The 19,491-nt window shown below is 42.8% G+C and overlaps 1 protein-coding gene across 2 annotated transcripts in view; it reads right to left on the reverse strand.

The window, feature by feature from the left end:
• slc9a7 (solute carrier family 9 member 7) overlaps positions 1-19,491 on the reverse strand; it is a 145,030-nt gene that overhangs the window by 107,511 nt on the left and 18,028 nt on the right. The gene's annotated exons all lie outside the window — the stretch shown is intronic.

Raw genomic sequence — 19,491 nt, forward strand, 5'->3', positions numbered from 1 at the left:
CACAGGCTCCCGCGGGAAGTACGGGACCTTGGGGCCAATGTGAAATTCCATCCGGGCTGTGGTGAGTGCGGACGGGATCCCACCGCAAACCTGAGTGTCCTCCAACTGGTGCACTACCTCGGGTCCGAGCACCGCCGTTTTAAGGCGTCAGATGGCGGTGGCCACGTACCAGACGTCTACCGCTGCCCTGCCTGCTATGTCCTGCGGCAGCGTCCACCCCAGGCCCCCGGCACCCAGCACATCCTCAACCCTGGTCACCCTTGCCTCCACAGCCGTCCTCTCCGACAGCCACTCGAACCCGCGAGTACGGAGGTGCGGATTCCTGAGCAACGGCTCCCTGACGACAGCCACTACTCCAGCCGGAGGGTAGGCGTGGCACGATTCGACCATGTTCCAAACAGTGATAAGGTCCTGGTAAAAGACAGGCAGCGTCTTGAGGGCGACCTCCAAACCGTCACGGTCGACGAACAGGAGCTGCGTGTCGTAGTTGAGGTTATGCACCTGGCGGAAAAAATACGTTGCCAGGGCGCACCACCTAGGAGGAGGTTCGACGTAAAGGTATCGCCGCAAGGTCTGAAGGCAGAACGTCGCGACCTGGGTGCGGACGCACACCAGCGACTGACCGCCCTCCTCAATAGGGACAATCAGAACCTGCGCGGCGACACAGTGCATCTTTTTGTCCCAGAAGAAGTCGACCAATGTTCTCTGGATGTCAGCGACAAAACCAGGAGGCACCAAAGTGACCAGCCGGTACCACAGCAACCAGCCAGTACCACAGCATGGTGGCCACCAGCTGGTTTATGACCAGCACTCGACTCCTGTAAGATAACACTCAGAGCAGTCCTGTCCAGCGGCCTAGGCGAGCCGAGACTTTGGCCTCCAGTTCCCGCCAGTTCGCCGGCCAGGATTCCTCAGCCACGAACTTTACATTTATTTATTTATTTATTTTTAAAAACCCACACTGCCGCCTAACTGCGGTAGTGCTTATTTTTCCCCAGCACCCAAGTTGTGTGTGTGCAGGTATGACACACAATGAGAGGCACAAGGTGCACGAATCTTTATTCAATTTCCACCACCAGGAAGATAGGAAAACACCCGAGTCGCCAATGACAAGCAGTGCCCTTTACAAAAGGCAATGTTGTGAGATCAACGAAGTTTACATTTATTTACCCAGATGCTTGTTACATTCAATTAATGCAACCACAATTGCAATGAGTTGTGGAGTTCAAGTGAAAATTACCTGCTCAATGACATTCATCATCGATCAATTAACACTTAACAATGATGTAGTTTTGCTAAAAGAATACCGCAAAGCAGAGGGAAAATGTCTCAGGTTTGAGAAATTTTTTTAAAAACTGATTTAGTTTTCTGTCACTGCTGTTTTAGTCCGTTAACTTAGTATTCTGCTGCACTATTTACACCAAACCTAGACACCTTTTTGATTGAGGTTATCAAAATCATATGGTTACTGATTGAGTAGGCTAGGTGAAACTGCTCCCACACTTACAAGGATTAAGAATAAGCAGGGGGGGGCAAAAAGAATTGGTACAGGAAACAAAAAATGCCAGAGGAAAACCTCTCACGCAGTGAGTCGAGCAGGTATGGAATGTCTGGTGAGCAGACTTTGTAGTACCAAATTGCCAGGATAGGAGGAGTCCATAATGAGCTCATAGGTGAATCAGAACCTGTGCCAACCACCCAAAGGAGCAGCGCTCCGAAAGCTAGTGCTGCCAATTAAACCTGTTGGACTATAACCTGGTGTTGTGATTTTTAACTGTGTTACACTGTACTTGATTCTCCACAGTCTTCCCCACTTTTCCAAGTTCTTTGAAATATTGAAATATCATGATAAAGTTGTATTGCATAGAAAAGATTAGAAATGTTGCGAGAAGCAGCAAATCAGCAGACTTGTCGATCAAGAAAACAAAGATACAAACGTGAACCAGTCTTTTGTCCTCTGGACTCTTAAAGATTCTATCACACAAAGACACCAAGGTGCTCAGACAGTGAAGACCCATGTTAATTAATCACATCATTTTGCTGCTCAGGAGTCATCTGATTTTTCTATCCTGTAAAAATACTGAAAACTGAATCCAATTCCACCTTTGTGTGAAGTCATTGTATCATGCACCCATGCAGGAGAAAGATCTCATGTTATGTGTTAATGACGTGGTCAATAAAAACATAATCCACAGTGTTAAAAGTCAAAGGGATATTTTCTTGTCAAATTAACAACATTATGCAATCTTGTAAAAAGTTCTCTCTAGTTTGTTTACTAATTGCACATAGGATCATTGGCAAGATCCATATAAGCTAAATGTTACATTATATCATTGCTGCTCTTAACATTGAAGACCTATTTTGCACAAGTCAGGTGACATTGTTAAATCAGAAAGCTAATAATGGTTGTTACCACTTTACTCGGATCTTTCTGGAATTGTTTGGTAAACCTTCAATGAGAGAAAAAACAAGACACATGAGTAAGAGTGAGGGCTGGTAGGGGAGCAGGGGGCAGGAGAATAAGGTAGCCTAGACACAGGAAAAGGACCACAATGGTTTCCGCTGGGTTCTGCTCAAAACTGGATAGGATGCAAGGAGAGAGTAGAATTGGGGAAACAAGTTGTCAGTACTAACTACACTCAAAGTTAATCAAGCTGTTTACTTGCATCCCAGATAAGCAGAAAATCACTGCAGCAGTTAATTCTAGCTATCTGTTGTCAAACCGTGAAAATATACATTACAGGTAAATGTTGCTGCAGTTTTAATACAGGTCCTCAAATCTGATTTCTGCTCACATCAGAAAAAGCCTTGAAATAATTAACATGCACAATTATGTGCCTTATTGCACAAACGGCAAAGGTGCAATTAGCAATGTGAGAAACTATTATAAATTAAATATCATTGTATTTACTACTTCTCTATAACCAATAGGGCAAAATCAAAGGACAATTGTAGTTTAGAAAAAAGCATTCATTGCGCCTTTATTCACATATTCAGGATAAGTTCCCCTCCAGATCACACATCACCCTGACTTAGAAATGTATAGTCATTCCTTCATTGTTAGCGGGTCAAAATTCTGGAATTCCCCTAACACTGTTAGTGTTCATAAGTTCACCACCACCACCACCTTCAAGGGCAGTTAGGGATGGGAAACCATGCTAGCCCAGTAATGTCCACATCCCATAATTAAATAAAAAGCAGTGTCAGGGATTCTGTTAATTAAACGTGCTTTTGAAATGCAAGTGATTTTTAATAGTAAGATAAATTACTGTATTTACTCAGAAACAACACAACATTCTCAGATAACTGGTATAATACATTAAACTATTTGTGAACTGAATTAGTTGGTAGGTAGCACTTCTTCTTCTGAAGAGGAAGTGTTACTAACTTGCTAACAAAAAGGAACTTTGTGACATTTTAGAAAGGACATAGCATTCCTAAGAGAGGTTGTTCACCAACTGTTAAGTGACATATAAATATGTACATAAATATGTGTGTCATGGTAATCATTGTGTCTACTTGCACCAGTGAATTAGCCATTGGCAAATGATGATCAGTGCTGCTAAGGAAGAAGTCAATCTACAAAAGAAAACAAAAAAAAAGGAGGATATGGGAGGTTCAGAGAGAGCAAACACACAGACAGACAGAGACAGATAAGGGAGAGGAAGGTGGAAGTGGGAAAGTGGCAAAAGGATGAAAGAAGAGAGTGGCACAGGAGTTTTGTACAGGCAAGCCCGCTCTTTATGTTTATTTGCTGCCACCATCCTCTTTAATAGGTCAATGAAACTCTGCTTTGGTCTAGTCAAGGAAATTCACCTCTTGGTCTAATTAGAAGAGTCTCTCAAAGTGAGCAAGATATTTAAAACATATTGCATTTTGCAACTCACTAGTTACAGGTTATATTGATGTGGCAAACATTGTTAGATACTTTGAAGAGGAACGGATTTTAGGTCTCACTCCTTCCAGATCTTAAACTATTCCGCTCACAAGTCCATCTGACATCAGTGCAGTAATTTGTTTTTGGTGGGGGCAGGAATGTGTTTGTATACTCTCTTTGATTCTCCCCCTGATAGTCTGAAGTCTGCAGGTTCCTTTGAACTGGAGGCTCTTTAATCTCTTCATTTTCCTTGCAGTCAATGTCTTTCCTGCTGAATCAGACAACTTCTTTCTAGCAGTATCTTATATTGGTGAGTATTGGTCATCTTTTGTCAGTCTTGGTGTCCATGGAGTTGTATGCACCACATCTTCATTTATTTGTGCTGCAGCATGCCAATGTTTTACTTATGCATATTGACTGGTTTGGCTGCTCTCATTTCCCCACAGCAATTGCATTAATGGTGAAACTAATGTTCACTTCAGCTGCTATTTGAGGATGTGCTTGGCTTTGCACGATCTCTGTCACAGTTAATGAGGATTCTTCCAACATTTAACATCAGACTTATATCCCTTGTTGAACATTAACGTTAACTGCTGTATTCCCAACCGTACACAAAAAAAAATTACCTTGCTCAGTTCTGGATTTAGTATATAATTTGTAAATGATTCTGTATCTCAGAAGCAGGAGTAGGCTATTTGGCCCTTTGAGCCTGCTTTGCCATTCAATGTGGCCACAGGTAATTATCCAAATCAATACCCTGTTTCTGCTTTCTCCCCATATCCTTTGTTCCCTTTAGCCCAAGAACAATTCCTTCCTGAACATGTTCAAATACTTTGGCCCTGACCACTTTCTATGTCAGAGGATTCCACAGACTCACTATTCTCTGGGTAGAGAAATTTCTTTACATCTATCCTAAATGGCCTGCCCTGTATTATTAGGTTGTGACCTCCAGCTCTGCATTGCCCAGTCTTTGCACTAATCGTTCCTGCATTTGTCCTGTTTGGTCCGAAGAGAATTTATGTAAGATTCCTCCTCATTCTTCTACACGTCAGTGAATGAAATCCTAAGTAATTCAGTCTCTCTACATATATCTGTGTCTTATGGATTGGAGTAGAAATTAGGCCAATCAGCCCATCGAGTCTGCTCTGCCATTCAATATTGCTGATAAGTTTCTCAACCCCATTCTCCTGCTTTCTCCCAGTAACCCTTAATCCCCTTGACAATCATGAACCTCTCTCTATCTTAAATAATAATGACCTGACCTCCACAGCCTTCTGCGGCTCAAGAAGTTTCTCCTTATCTCAGTTCTAAAAAGGTCTTTCCTTTACTCGAAAGCTGTGCCCTGCCATTCCAGGAATCGGTCTGGTAAACCTTTGCTGGACTCCCTCCATAACCGGACATCCTTCCTCAGGTAAGGAGGCAAAAACAGAACACAGTACTGCAGGTGTGTGCTCACTTAAGGCTGTGTACACTGTAGCAAGACGTCCTTTACATTAAACCTGCTGTTATAAAGGTCAACATCATTTGCCTTCTTGCCATCTCAGAAAATGTCTCCAAGGTGTCCAATTCTATATTCTACTTAAAAGATTCTTAATAACAATTCTGTTGCTCCTTGTCATTAAGTTGGAGGGGTTCCCCATGCTTTGTGACTAAATGGCTGATTCCTGCCATTTTTAAGTGGCACTGTACGAATTATGCCGTTTGCAGAATGAATTCAGTTTTATTGAATGATACCCACTCTGTGCTATTTAAAGACATGTTTCTCAGCTTGATGACAGCTTTTATGAAAGGTTGTCAACTTTTTCCATGACACAGATAGTCTTGCTAAAGTTACAGATGCTATTAGACCAGAATTCCTTCGTCTTTTAATCTGCTCAATGTTATCACGAATTGCTGACTGCAAAATTTCACTGGGAGCGCAACATCAGGGTAATATTTCTGTCATTCCCTTTACTTCAGTTTCTGCAAGTGTGCCCTGTGGTGTCCGCTCACTCTGGCAGTTCAGACCGAGCATCACTAAGTAAAATTATTTTAAACTTCTTCCCTGGATTAAATGTGTTGGTTTAAAATTTCCCTGGCCCACCAGGGACTTTAAGCTTTACTTGTAGAGTTTCTGATATCTGTTCACTGACCTGCAACTTGGGGCCGCTCCCACAGATTATTGCCTCAAGATAGAGCCAGAGAGTCTGTTTTGGAATCACTGATTCAGTGTCTCCAGAGAGCTGCTAACTATGCTGTTACAGCAGGTCTCTTTCAAGCTCTGATATCAGAGAATTACAATGGTATAGAAAGAGGCTATTTGGATTATCATGCCTGCACCAGCTCTTTAGCTATTGCTCAAGAAATGCTTTCACTGGAGTATACTTCCTCAACAAGGATTGCCACAAAGGCTTCTTCCATCAAGTTCTTACATCATCTTCAGCTCTTCCATGATGTTAAATTACACTGTATGGATAGGACTGGGATTTCAAGACTGGAGGGCAAATTCTTAAGGCAAGAGGAGAAACATGTGAAAGAGATATGAGGGGCCTTTTTTTAAAAAAAAACAGAGGGTGGTTCGCATGTGGAATGAACTCCCTGAGGAAGTGGTGCATTGTGGGCACAACTACAATGTTTAAAAGACATTTGGGTAAGTACATGAATTGGAATTGGAGGGATATGGAGGGGCAGGCAGGTGGGACTAGTTTAGCTTGGGATTATATTTGACATGGACACATTGGACCAAAAGGATCGGTTTCCATGTCACATGACTATGACAGGTGGCTTAGAGTCAGCTTTGACAATCTCTCAGCACTGCTCACAGCCTGTTGCATGAGCTGTCACAAAATCCTCACTGTTCTTTCCTGTCAGCTCACTACACCATGCAAGCCGGTCACCATCCTCTTCATGTGAAGAAAACTCCAGGGCCTGCTGGAAGTGTCTAACCGGATTGGTCTTTTGCAGCAAAGATGGTATCATTCAATGCATGTGAACAACGACACCAAGTCCTTATTACCGACTGATTTGCTCTCTGGACTGCATTGTTTCTTCCCCATTGTCCTTGGTAAACTGATCCCATGTCCTTCACAGTACATAGGAGTCACATCCGTGTTCTTTGTTATCTGGGCAAAGTCCATGTCTCTAAGGACAGAGTGTAGTCACAATGATGTTACAGTATTTTACAGAGTCTTGGAGGAGAATCTAATGGTACTTCTCACTCAGGTTGAAGCTGTTTTGTGAATCTACAGGCAGAAAATCAGATTGGGTAGTGCTGATGGTACACCTTAGCTTAATCCTTTCAGAGCCAAAGACAACAATCGGAAATCAGGAAGATTGAGGCAAGCAGGAGACAAGGGTGGGATGGAGAGGTTGTGGAGCCCGGTGCTGAAGGGGACAGAGTGCCAAGAGTTGGTTAATGGAGAGGGCCATGGGCTTTTGGGGCTCGATGTGCAGGTAGAAAGATGGTCAAGGGAGGGGGAGATTCAGGGTTAGACAGGACCAAGGGAAGGTGGAAACAGCAGGACAGAGAATGCTGGAAGGTTGACAGAAAGGGCCAGGGGTTAAGAGGCATGGAAAGTGCTAAAGATGGGGGTGGAGTGAGAGGTTGGAGAAAACCCAAGGGGAAGGGAATGGGGAGGAGATAGGGGAAAAAAAAAAATCAATGGAGAAGGGAGGGAAGGTGTAGAAAGAGCACATGAGAGAATATGCAAAAGAGCTGGAGTGGGAAAAGCAAGAGAAATCCAGTTTTGCAGTCTCCATTAAATGAAAGGAGAGAGAGAAAACGGTGGGAAGTATTTCATTAGATTTAAAAAATGTCTCATAATTCAAAAGTTGCTTTTGGTGATAATTGAAATTAGGAATTTAATGAATAGCAACAACTTCCCCTCCCCTGCTCCCACAATACAGGTTTTGTAACATATTTACTGATACACAAACAAAGATATTTGAGAGTAACAAAAGAATAAAGGTTATGCAAGTCACCTGATTTCTGGGCAAATAATGCAAACACTTAATTAGTAAAGTTACTCAATTTACATAAAATGGCTGATGCAGGTAATGCAACCTGGAATACTGGGGAGCATTGCAGTGCAGAGAAAACAAAGGACATACCGGCATTGTGCTCATATTATTGCAAGGTACTGAAAGTAAAGACTTGGATACGTGTTCAAGAGAGAGCGCGAGGGCAAGCTTCCTCCAGGTGCTCCTGTTTCCTCTCACAGTCCAAGAGATGCGCAGGTTAGGTGGACTGGCCATGCTAAATTGCCCGTAGTGTCCAGGGATGTGGAGATTAGGTGAATTTGCCATTGAAAATGCAGGATTGTGTAGGAAAGTGAGTCTGGGTGAGATACTGGGAGAGTAAGCATGGACTTGATGGGCCGAACAGCCTGTTTCCAGGGGATTCTATGATTGTGAGAGAGACAGACAGAGAGCGCTCAAGGTCAAGGAATCCTGCAGCAAGTAACTCACTACCTTACTCCCAAAAGTCTGTCCACCGTTTACAAGGCACATGTCAGGAGTGTGATGGAATATCCCCACTTGCCTAGATGAGTGCAGCTCCAACAACAATCAAAAAGCTTGACACCATCCAGGACAAAGCAGCTAGTTTGACTGGCACCACACCCACCACAGCTGATGCTCAGTTGCAGTTAGTATACAATCTTCAAGATGAACTGCAGAATCCCACCAAGACTCCTGAAACTGCACGTCCCAAACCAACAACCATTACTCTTTAGGACAGCACATACATGGGAACACCACCACTCCTAAATTCCTTTCTAACTCACCATCCTGACTTGAAAGAAATCCTGTGCTTTCAATCTGAGTCAAATTCCTTGACCTGCCTCTCTAATGGCTTTGTGGGCCCAATTACAGCCATTAGACTGCCGTTCAAGAAGGCAGCTTATCACCACCTTCTCAAAAGGCAATTGGGGATGGGCCATAAAACAAACTCATTCGGGGATGTTTAAGTGATAACGTAATTTGCCTGAACCATAAGGGCACTAAGTGACTCATTCTACAAAAGAAAAGGCACAAGGTAATTGCTAAGGAATTTAGTCAGGGCACAAAAACAATTAAATTGCTGTGAACATCCAGATTAAAACCAGGTTCTAAAGTGAAAGTTTGAAAAGAACAGGGAGCGAGTGTAAGAGAGAATTGTACATATTGTCAGGGTTCTAAACTGTGCCCATTTGAAAGGGAGATCCATGACTGAGCAAGATAGCATTAGTAAATCTCAAGTTATAAATCTAAGTGTTATTCATCTGATTTTATTCCACTGTACAACCACAGACACGTCGAATGAGGTGAAGTCTGAATCTTAAAATACAATTGCTTATGCCTGACTAAAGATCATGGAGTTCATATTACAGATGCCCACATGAGAGAGGTGATGGTGCTGGATGTCTTGAAACACATAAAAGTGGATAAATCCCCAGTACCTGATCAGGTATACCCTAGAACTCTGTGGGAAACTACAGAAGTGATTGCTGGGCTCCTTGCTGAGAGATTTGTATCATTGATAGTCACAGGTGAGGTGCTGATAGACTGGAAGTTGGCAAACGTGGTACCATGGTTTAAAAGAAAGGTGATAAGGACAAGCCAGGGAACCATAGACCAGTGAGCCAGACGTTGGTGGTGGGCAAGTTTTTGGAGAGAATCCTGAGGGACAGGATGTACATGTATTTGGAAAGGCAAGGACTGATTAGGGATAGAGGTAAAAACAATGACTGCAGATGCTGGAAACCAGATTCCGGATCAGTGGTGCTGGAAGAGGTCAACATGGCTTAGTGTGTGGGAAATCATGTCTCACAAACTTGATTGAGATTTTTGAAGAATTCACAAAGAGGATCGATGAGGACAGAGCAGTAGACGTGATCTATGTGGACTTCAGTAAGGCGTTTGACAAGGTTCCTCATAGAAGACTGGTTAGCAATGTTAGATCATGGAATACAGGGAGAACTAGCCAATTGGATACAGAACTGATTCAAAAGGTAGAAGACAGAGTGTTGTTTTTCAGACTGGAGGCCTGTGATCAGTGGGGTGCTACAAGGATCTCTGCTGGATCCACTACTTTTTGTCATTTACGTAAGTGATTTGGATGAGAGCATTAGAGGTGCAGTTAGTAAGTTTGCAAATGACACCAAAATTGGAGCTGTAGTGGACAGTGAAGGTTACCTCAGATTACAACAGGATCTTGACCAGATGGGCCAATGGGCTGAGAAGTGGCAGAAGGTCACCCCTCTGCCTCTGACACTCCAGGGAAAACAGCCCCAATCTGTTCAGCCTCTCCCTATAGCTCAGATCCTCCAACCCTGGCAACATCCTTGTAAATCTTTTCTGAGCTCTTTCAAGTTTCAAAACATCTTTCCGATAGGAAGGAGACCAGAATTGCACATAATATTCCAACAGTGGCCTAGCCTATGTCCTGTACAGCCACATGACCTCCCAACTCCTGTACGCAATAATCTGACCAATAAACGAAAGCATACCAAACACTTTCTTCACTATCCTATCTACCTGCAACTCCACTTTCAAGGAGCTATGAACCTCACTCCAAGGTCTTTTTGTTCAGCCCCAAGGACCTTACCATTAAGTGTATAAGTCCTGTTAAGATTTGGTCTCCCAAAATGCAGCACCTCGCATTTATCTGAATTAAACTCCATCTGCTACCTCTCAGCCCATTGGCCCATCTGGTCAAAATCCTGTTGTAAAAAGGAGGTAACCTTTGCTGTCCATTACACTTCCAATTTTGGTGTCATCTGCAAACGTACTAACCATACCTCTTACGCTCGCATCCAAATCTTTTATGTAAATGACAAAAAGTAGAGGACCCAGCACTGATCCTTGTGGCACTCCACTGGTCACAGGCCTCCAGTCTGAAAATCAACCCTCCACCACCACCCTCTGTCTTCTACCTTTCAGCCAGTTCTGTATCCAAATGGCTAGTTCTCCCTGTATCCCGTGACATCTAACCTTGCTAACGAGTCTCCCATGGGGAACCTTGTCAAATGCTTACTGAAGTCCATACAGATTACATCTATCACTCTGCCCTCAATCCTCTTTGTTACTTTCTCAAACAATCAAGTTTGTGAGACATGATTTCCCACACACAAAGCCATGTTGACTATCCCTAATCAGTCTTTGTCTTTCCAAATAAATGTACATCCTGTCCCTCAGGATTTCCTCCAACAACTTGCCCACCACCAACGTCAGGCTCAATGGTCTATAGTTCCCTGGCTTGTCCTTACCACCCTTCTTAAACAGTGGCACCACGTTAGCCACCCTCCAGTCTTCCAGCACCTCACTTGTGACTATCGATGATACAAATAATCTCAGCAAGAGGCCCAGCAATCACTTCTCTAGCTTCCCACAGAATTCTAGGGTACACCTGATCAGGTCCTGGGGATTTATCCACCTTTACGCATTTCAAGACATCCAGCACTTCCTCCTCTGTAAGATGGACATTTTGCAAGATGTCATCATCTATTTCCCTCCAGTCTATCTTCCATATCCTTTTCCACCGTCAATGGGCTGAGGAGTGAATGAGTAAGGTTTAACACAAATCTCTTCACAATATTTAAAGTTCTGGCTTAGAATCACAGAATTATGATGGCTCAGGAGACCTTTCAGTCCATTGTGTCTGCATTAGTTCTGCTTTCTAGTGCCACTCTCCTGCCTTTGCCCCATATCGCTGCACACTATTTCCATCCAAATAGATAACTAAATGACTCAATCCACCACATTGCCAGACAGCTATTCCACATCCTAACTACATCACCATTGCTTCAAATCTTTGCCCTGTCTTTCTCTATTCTCTTTCACAAGCAGAAACAGCTTCACCTTCTCTACTCTATCCGGCTGCCCATGATTTTGCAAATCGCTCTCAAAATCTCCTGTCTTCCGAGAATAGTTCCAACTTCTTCATTCTATCTTCCTAACTGGAGTTACTCATTTTTGTAAGTTTTGAAATGGTGCTCTTTACGCCATGGTCTAGGTGATTGATATATAAAAATCAGGACGAGCAGGAATCCTAACACTATCACTGGGGAATTGAATTACAAAATCTTCTTCCAGTCATGAAACAACCTTTAACAATTACTTTGTTTGTTTTCTTTCACTCAGCCAGTTTCATACCTGTGCTGTTACTCTTCCTTTATTCGACATGAGCTCAAACTTTGCCCATAAGTCCAGCATATAATTTTTAAAAATTCATTCTTGGGATGTGGCCATCACTGACTAGGCCACCCCTAGTTGCCCACAGGGCAACTAAAGGTAGATCACCTTGCTGGAGTCATCCAGACCAGGTAAGGGTGGCAGTTTGCTTCGTTAAAATAACACTAGTGAACCAGATGGATTTGTCTGACAATCAACAATGGTTGCATGGTCACCCCCTTATACTCTTTATGGGCGGCACGGTGGCACAGTGGTTAGCACTACTGCCTCACAGCGCCTGAGACCTGGGTTCAATTCCTGCCTCAGGCGACTGACTGTGTGGAGTTTGCACGTTCTCCCCGTGTCTGCGTGGGTTTCCTCCGGGTGCTCCGGTTTCCTCCCACAGTCACAAAGATGTGCAGGGTCAGGTGAATTGGCCATGATAAATTGCCCGTAGTGTTAGGTAAGGGGTAAATGTAGGGGTAAGGGTGGGTTTCGCTTCGGCGGGTCGGTGTGGACTTGTTGGGCCGAAGGGCCTGTTTCCACACTGTAATATAATCTAATCTAATCTAATCTAATCTTAATTCCACCACGTGCCAATGCAGGATCTGAATATAGGTGTCCCAAGAACAGTACTGTGTCTCTGGATTAATAGCCTAGCGTTACACGCTAGGCAACCAATCATCCTTTCTGCACACAAATTAAAACAAGACAAGACAAATACAATTCTTGTGATCTCAGTTTTCACTGAACATCAGCAGTCATCAGGAAAGAGATAATTAGCGATATACCAAATCAATTGCAAGTGGGTTGCAAACCCCTCCTCACTCTCAAGGTTTAATCAATCCTTTTTGACATGCTCACTTCGTTCCATTGCACAAATGGAACCACATCTTGTTCATACCTGACTGTTAGGAGGGGCCATAACCACACAAAGGTTCAGTTCAGACATTGTTAACCGAGAAAAAGAACAATGTTCATGTCGTTGGTTTTCTATCGTCCTGGAGACACAAACAAAAGTATAAAAGGAACTGCTGACTAATCCTGGAGATCATTCACTATCATTTAAATCTATATTAGATCCAGTTACAAGGGGAGGAAAACCCCAGCAAGGAATAGCATCTGGAACCATAGTTCTGAAGTTACCTACTCCTCCCAAGCATGCAATACTTACCACATTCCATGTTCTCAAATTACTCATAACTTGCATCCCAAATTATTAATTTCTAAAAGAATTCCCTGACTGCAAAGTATCAATATCAACTAGAACATAGAACAGTAAAAGCACAGAAACAGGTTTTTTTGGCCCATGTCTATGCTGACCATGATGCCACTCTAAATTAATCCCATCTGCCTACTCATGATCCAGATCCATCTATTCCCTCCCTGTTCACACCTGTCTGAATGCCTTATCGTATCTGCTTCTACTACCTCACCCTGGCAGACTCTTTCGGCACCTGCCATGTTTTGCATAAAAAGAAAAAAAAAACTTGCCTTACACATCTTCTTTCAACCTTTCCCCCCCCTTACCTTAAACATCTGCCCCCAAGCATTTGACATTTCTATCCTGAGAAAACCACTCCAATTATCCACCCATCAGTGCTTCTCATAATTCCATATGCTTCTATGAAGTTGCCCCTCAGTCTCTGATACCCTAGCAATAATAACCCAAATTTGTCCAACTTCTTCTTAAAGTTTATGTCAGGTTCTTTTCCAGAGGTTTCACACGAGATGCAAATAGCACACCAACTTCTGCAAACAGTTGAAGTTTATTAAAGCTTGTACAAGCTAGGTGACCCCCCTTTGACCCTCTTCACAGGCATGTGAAGTTGAATCAAAGGTGAGGTTATACAGGTCAGTTGGCCAAACCTGTGATGCTTTGACCACTCCCCCACAGTCACATGGCACAGTCAAATGGTACTCAATACAAGCCCCAGTCACTCACATTCACATGTTACCCCAGGTACAGGCTCATCTTCTGAAATAATGCAAATGCTAATGCCCTAATTCTGGGAAATCATTATGCAGATCATTTCCTGACTCAGAATTTCTCAAAGACAATGCAGGTGCAACATACCTCTGGCCAGAAAGCATTTCTGAATGGGAGAGATTAAATGATAGTTTAACTTGACAATAGCAGGTGAGTAATAGCAAATGACTGTCTAAATGAAGTATAAATTATAACGGATAGTTATCCACATTCATGATTGTCATCCCCATCCAAATACAGCGCAGTTTAACCCTTTAATATTATACTGTTGTCCAGAAAGATATTCCCATTTAATCTTTTAGTGTTACACCAATACATTCCAATCCAGGCAAAACCCTGGTAAACCTCTTTGCACCCTCCCCTAAACCTCCTTCCTATAGTATGGCGATCACAACAGTTTTAAATTAGTTTTAAATGGATGCAATATCTTTCTTCTACAGTATTCCAATTGTGGTCAGACCATGATTTATGAATTTGAATTAGCTCACCATTTTAACATAACCCAACACCGGACTTGACTGAAGAGGACAAATTTGCATTCAATTGCAAGTTGAATGCTGGGGCTTGGGACTAAGCAAAAAGAGTCAGCGCAGGCATATCAGGCCACATGGCCTCCTTCCATGTTGTAACGTTCTACAATTCTATATAGAAAGGTGTAGAGAACTTTTGGACCGTGACTCACACTTAATCATCAACATGAGGCAACTGATGAAAAGTCAAAGCCTATTGCTCCTGATTAGATAGCTGAGAATTAATTCTCTTCTGGGTAAATGTCTTTCTGCACTGCCTTTTCATTTTACATGTAATGGAAGTGCTTTATCCCTTGTTGTTAATAAAGCTTCCTAAACCCTGTCAGGGTACCTTGAACACACTTCATAGAATCCCTACAGAGTGGAAAGAGGCCATTCAAGCCATTGAGTCTGCACAGACTCTCCGAAGAATATCCCACCGAAATCCAACCCCGGTAATCCTGCACTTACCATGGCTAATCCCCCTAACTTGCATATCCCTGGACACGAATGGGCAATTTAGCATGGCCAATCCACCTAACCTGCACATCTTTGGACTGGTGGGGAAGAAACCACAGCACCCAGCAGAAACTCACAGATACAGGGAGAACATGCAAGTTCCACACAGTCGCCCAAGGTGGAATAAAACCTGGGTTCCTGGTGCTGCGAGGCAGCCTTGCTAACCACTGAGCCACTCTGCCACCATGGTAGGGAGAAATTAGGCAGTCTTCTTAGAATGGTTGTGCTGATCAATAGCCAAGTGATGTGGTCACCTCTTCTGACCATTTATTTAAATACAAATTTACTTCAGTCTCCTCTCCTAAATGGAGATCAATACTGAGTTGTGAACTTTGACCCAACTTCTTTTTTGTTGGGGGCCCGATGATGGATAGGAGTACGAGATGTCTTATTTGTGATAAATCGGAGGACATCCAAAAGAGAGAGGTCAGTCAGCCCTGCTCATCTGTTTTACCATTCAATAAGACCATGGCTGATCTGGTTTTAACCTCAAATCTGGATTCCTACATATTCCAATATCTTTCATTCCTTTGGTAACCAAGAATCTACCTCTGCTTTTAACATTTAAATATTTGCATTCGCTTCCTCTGGAGTATTGGAATTCCAAAGACTCTCAACTCTCAAAGAAAAAAAAATGTTTCCTCAGCGCTACCTTAATTGGGCACAACCTCATTTTTATAGTTCTAGTTTCTCCCTCAAAGAAGAAACATCCTTTCTACATCCGTCAAGGTAAGTCACCTCGGACTCTCTTAAACTCAAGAAAATATTAGGCGTAGACTGTTAACTTTTCCTCATTCTGGGAATCTGACCATTCCAGTAATTAGTCTAGTAAACCTTCTAAATTAACTTCCAACACATTAACACCCTTCCATTAGGTGACCAGTGCTGTACACATTACAGGTCATTCTGCTATCAACTCTAATTTAGACAGTGTTAATTGGCTATAACTCTATTGATGAATTGTGGACATTGATTGGATAATGCCAACTTTCTACTGAACAGGTCTAGCAATTTTCTATTAGCAATCTTTTACAGCGCAATTTTCTTTAGCGTGAGGTTGCAGAAGAACATAACTGTCACACTATAGCAGAACAACCTGTACTCCAGATACACAGTCTCACCAACGTCTTGTATAACTGAAGCATAACCTCCCTACTCTTGCATTCAATCCCCCTCACAGTAAAACATAACATCCTTTTAGCTTTCCTGAATACTTGCTGTATCTGTACATTAAAACTTCCATGGCTCATGTACACCCACACTTCTCTGCATCTAACTAACTATTTAGATAAATGCTTTTTAAAAAATTCTTTCTACCATAATGGACAATTGCACACTTTCCCACACGATATGCCATCTGCCAGATCTTTGCCACTCACTTATCTGCATCCCTTTGTAGGCTTCTTACATTCTCAACACAACTGACTTTCCTTCCTTTGTATTATCAGCAAACTTAGCCACTGTATCTTCAGTTCCCCCTCCCCCATCTAAACAGTGCTCTACTCCACGCATTGGCTGCCCATCCTTCTAGGCTATGGTTTGGAAGATGGAAAATTGGAAAATGTTCTGATTCAATGTGGATGTACCTACTAGAGAAAGTGCAAAACTGGACCTGATCAGGTATACCCTAGAACTCTTTGGGAAGCGATTGATGGGCCTCTTGCTGAGATATTTGTATCATGAATAGTCACAGGTGAGGTGCTGGAAGACTGGAGGTTGACTAATGTGGTGCCACTGTTTAAGAAGTGTTGTAAGGACAAGCCAGGGAACTACAGACCAGTGAGCCTGACGTTGGTAGTGGGCAAGTTGTTGGAGGGAATCCTGAGGGACAGGATGTACATGTATTTGGAAAGGCAAGGACTGATTAGGGATGGCTTTGTGCATGGGAAGTCACGTCTCACAAACTTGATTAAGATTTTTGAAGTAACAAAGAAAATTGATGAAGGCAGAACAGTAGACATGATCTATGTGGACTTCAGTAAGGCATTCGACAAGGTTCCCCATGGGAGACTTGTTAGCAAGGTTAGATCTCATGGAATACAGGGAGAACTAGCCATTTGGACACAGAACTGGCTCAAAAAAGGTAGAAGACAGAGGGTGGTGGTGGAGGGTTGTTTTTCAGACTGAAGGCCTGCGAACAGTGGAGTGCCACAAGGATTGGTGCTGGGTCGTCTACTTTTTGTCATTTACATAAATGATTTGGATGTGAGCATAAGAGGTACAGTTAATAAGTTTGTAGATGACACCAAAATTGGAGGTATGGTTGACAGCGAAGGTTACCTCAGATTACAACAGGATCTTGACCAGATGGGCCAATGGGCTGAGAAGTGGCAGATGGAATTTAATTCAGATAAATGAGAGGTGCCGCATTTTGGGAAAGCAAATCTTAGCAGGACTTATACACTTAATGGTAAGGTCTGAGGGAGTGTTGCTGAACAAAGACCTTGGAGTGCAGGTTCATAGCTCCTTGAAAGTGGAGTCGCAGGTAAATAGGATAGTGAAGGCGGCGTTGGTATGCTCTCTTTTATTGGTCAGAGTTTTGAGTACAGGAGTTAGGAGGTCATGTTGTGGCTGTACAGGTCATTGGTTAGGCCACTGTTGGAATATTGCGTGCAATTCTGGTCTCCTTCTTATCAGAAGGATGTTGTGAAACTTGAAAGGGTTCAGAAAAGATTTAGAAGGATGTTGCCAGGGTTGGAGGATTTGAGCTATAGGGAGAGGCTGAATAAGCTGGGGCTGTTTTCCCTGGAATGTTGGAGGCGGAGGGGTGACCTTATAGGAGGTTTATAAAATTATGAGGGGCATGGAAAGGATAAATAGACAAAGTCTTTTCCCTGGGGTCAGGGAGTCCAGAACTAGAGGGAATAGGTTTAAGGTGACAGGGGAAAGATATAAAAGACACCTACGTGGCAACGTTTTCACACAGAGAGTGGTACATGTATGGAATGAGCAGCCAGAGGATGTGGTGGAGGCTGGTACAATTGCAACATTAAAAAAGGCATCTGATGGGTATATGAATAGGAAGGGTTTAGAGGAAGATGGGCCGGGTGCTGGCAGGTGGGACTAGATTGGATTGGGATATCTGGTCGGTATGGACGGGTTGGACCAAAGGGTCTGTTTTCATGCTGTACATCTCTATGACTCTACGGTTGAGAGCCTTGGTGAGTTACTGCATTGTGTAAGTTGCATACATTGCTATCACCATTCATGTTTCCATCCCTAAATGCATATTGAAGGCGTTAGATGGAGCATCAAATTGACTGCTTTGTCCTAGATGATGTCCAGCTTCTTGTCTGATTGGAGCTGCCCATCTAGACATAGGTATTCCATCACACTCCTGACTTTTGCCTTGTAGATAGTGGACAGGCATGTTTGGAGGGGGGTGGTGGTCAGGAGGTGCATTACTCACCATATACTTCCCAGCCTCTGACCTGCTCTTATACTTACTGTATTTCAACAGCCAGTCCCTGTTGAGATTCTGGTCAACGCTAACCTCAGGCTGTCAACACTTGGTGGTAACAGCTTTCACATTTGACCAAAGTTCCTCCTGAAACAAGTAAACCACCTTCCTCTACTAAACTTTAAATAGTATATGAAACTTTGTTCAAATTTTGTATGATGAACCACTGAAGAAGCAATAGATGATACTGTTTCTCATCTGATACTTTTCAATGACAACTCATCACTCGCAATCTACATACTTAACTGTGGTGTGGCCTAGCATTAATGAAACCACTTTGAACAAAATGTTTTAACCATCCCCAGTTGGCCACAGAGGGATTCACACCAAGAAAAAAAAACTGCAGAAAAATGCCAACTAGTTTATAAAAACTTCCTTTTCTTGATTCGGTTGTAGATTTCAAGACCCACATATTTTTGCCCATCCTCAAGTTGCAACTAATAAAGGGAAAATAAACACCCTAAAATGTTTGCTGAAGAAGGCGTGCTCATCTCAAAATATGAACTGTCTTTTCACAGAAGCTGCCAGACCTGCTGAGCATTTCCAATATTTTCAGTTTCCATTCCCCACAACACCAACAGATTATGGTTCAGTGAGTGAAGGAACACCTGTGGTATTTTACCTTGAAGGCATTGATCATGCGCAGTGTTGCCAGGATATTCAACCAAGGCCTGACCTCACTCAATATCCACACATCAAGCTCACTTTTCCATGCTAGAAGGTACGTACATTCATAAGCAGGAGCCTGTCCTCTGCAAAGAAAAGCAATTTGTCCAGGTATTAGGCCTTTGTTTTGTATGGCAACCACACATTCCTTTGGACTTTCTTCATGAGTCACTCAAACAATCAGGACCTTTTACTCCTGCAGCATAAATTGTTATTCTCTTGGAAATTTGGCAATCTTGCAGTCGTGATGAATCCAAGTCAAAAAGCTCCAATAGCATGTCTCTTTTTTTTCCCAACAATACTCATACGTGTACAAGACAATATGTAAATGATTTTTGTG

Source organism: Chiloscyllium plagiosum, unplaced genomic scaffold (assembly GCF_037043375.1).
Source record: "Chiloscyllium plagiosum isolate Xiang-an unplaced genomic scaffold, Cpla_swu_hap1 HiC_scaffold_6, whole genome shotgun sequence".
Classification (NCBI taxonomy): Eukaryota; Metazoa; Chordata; class Chondrichthyes; order Orectolobiformes; family Hemiscylliidae; genus Chiloscyllium; species Chiloscyllium plagiosum.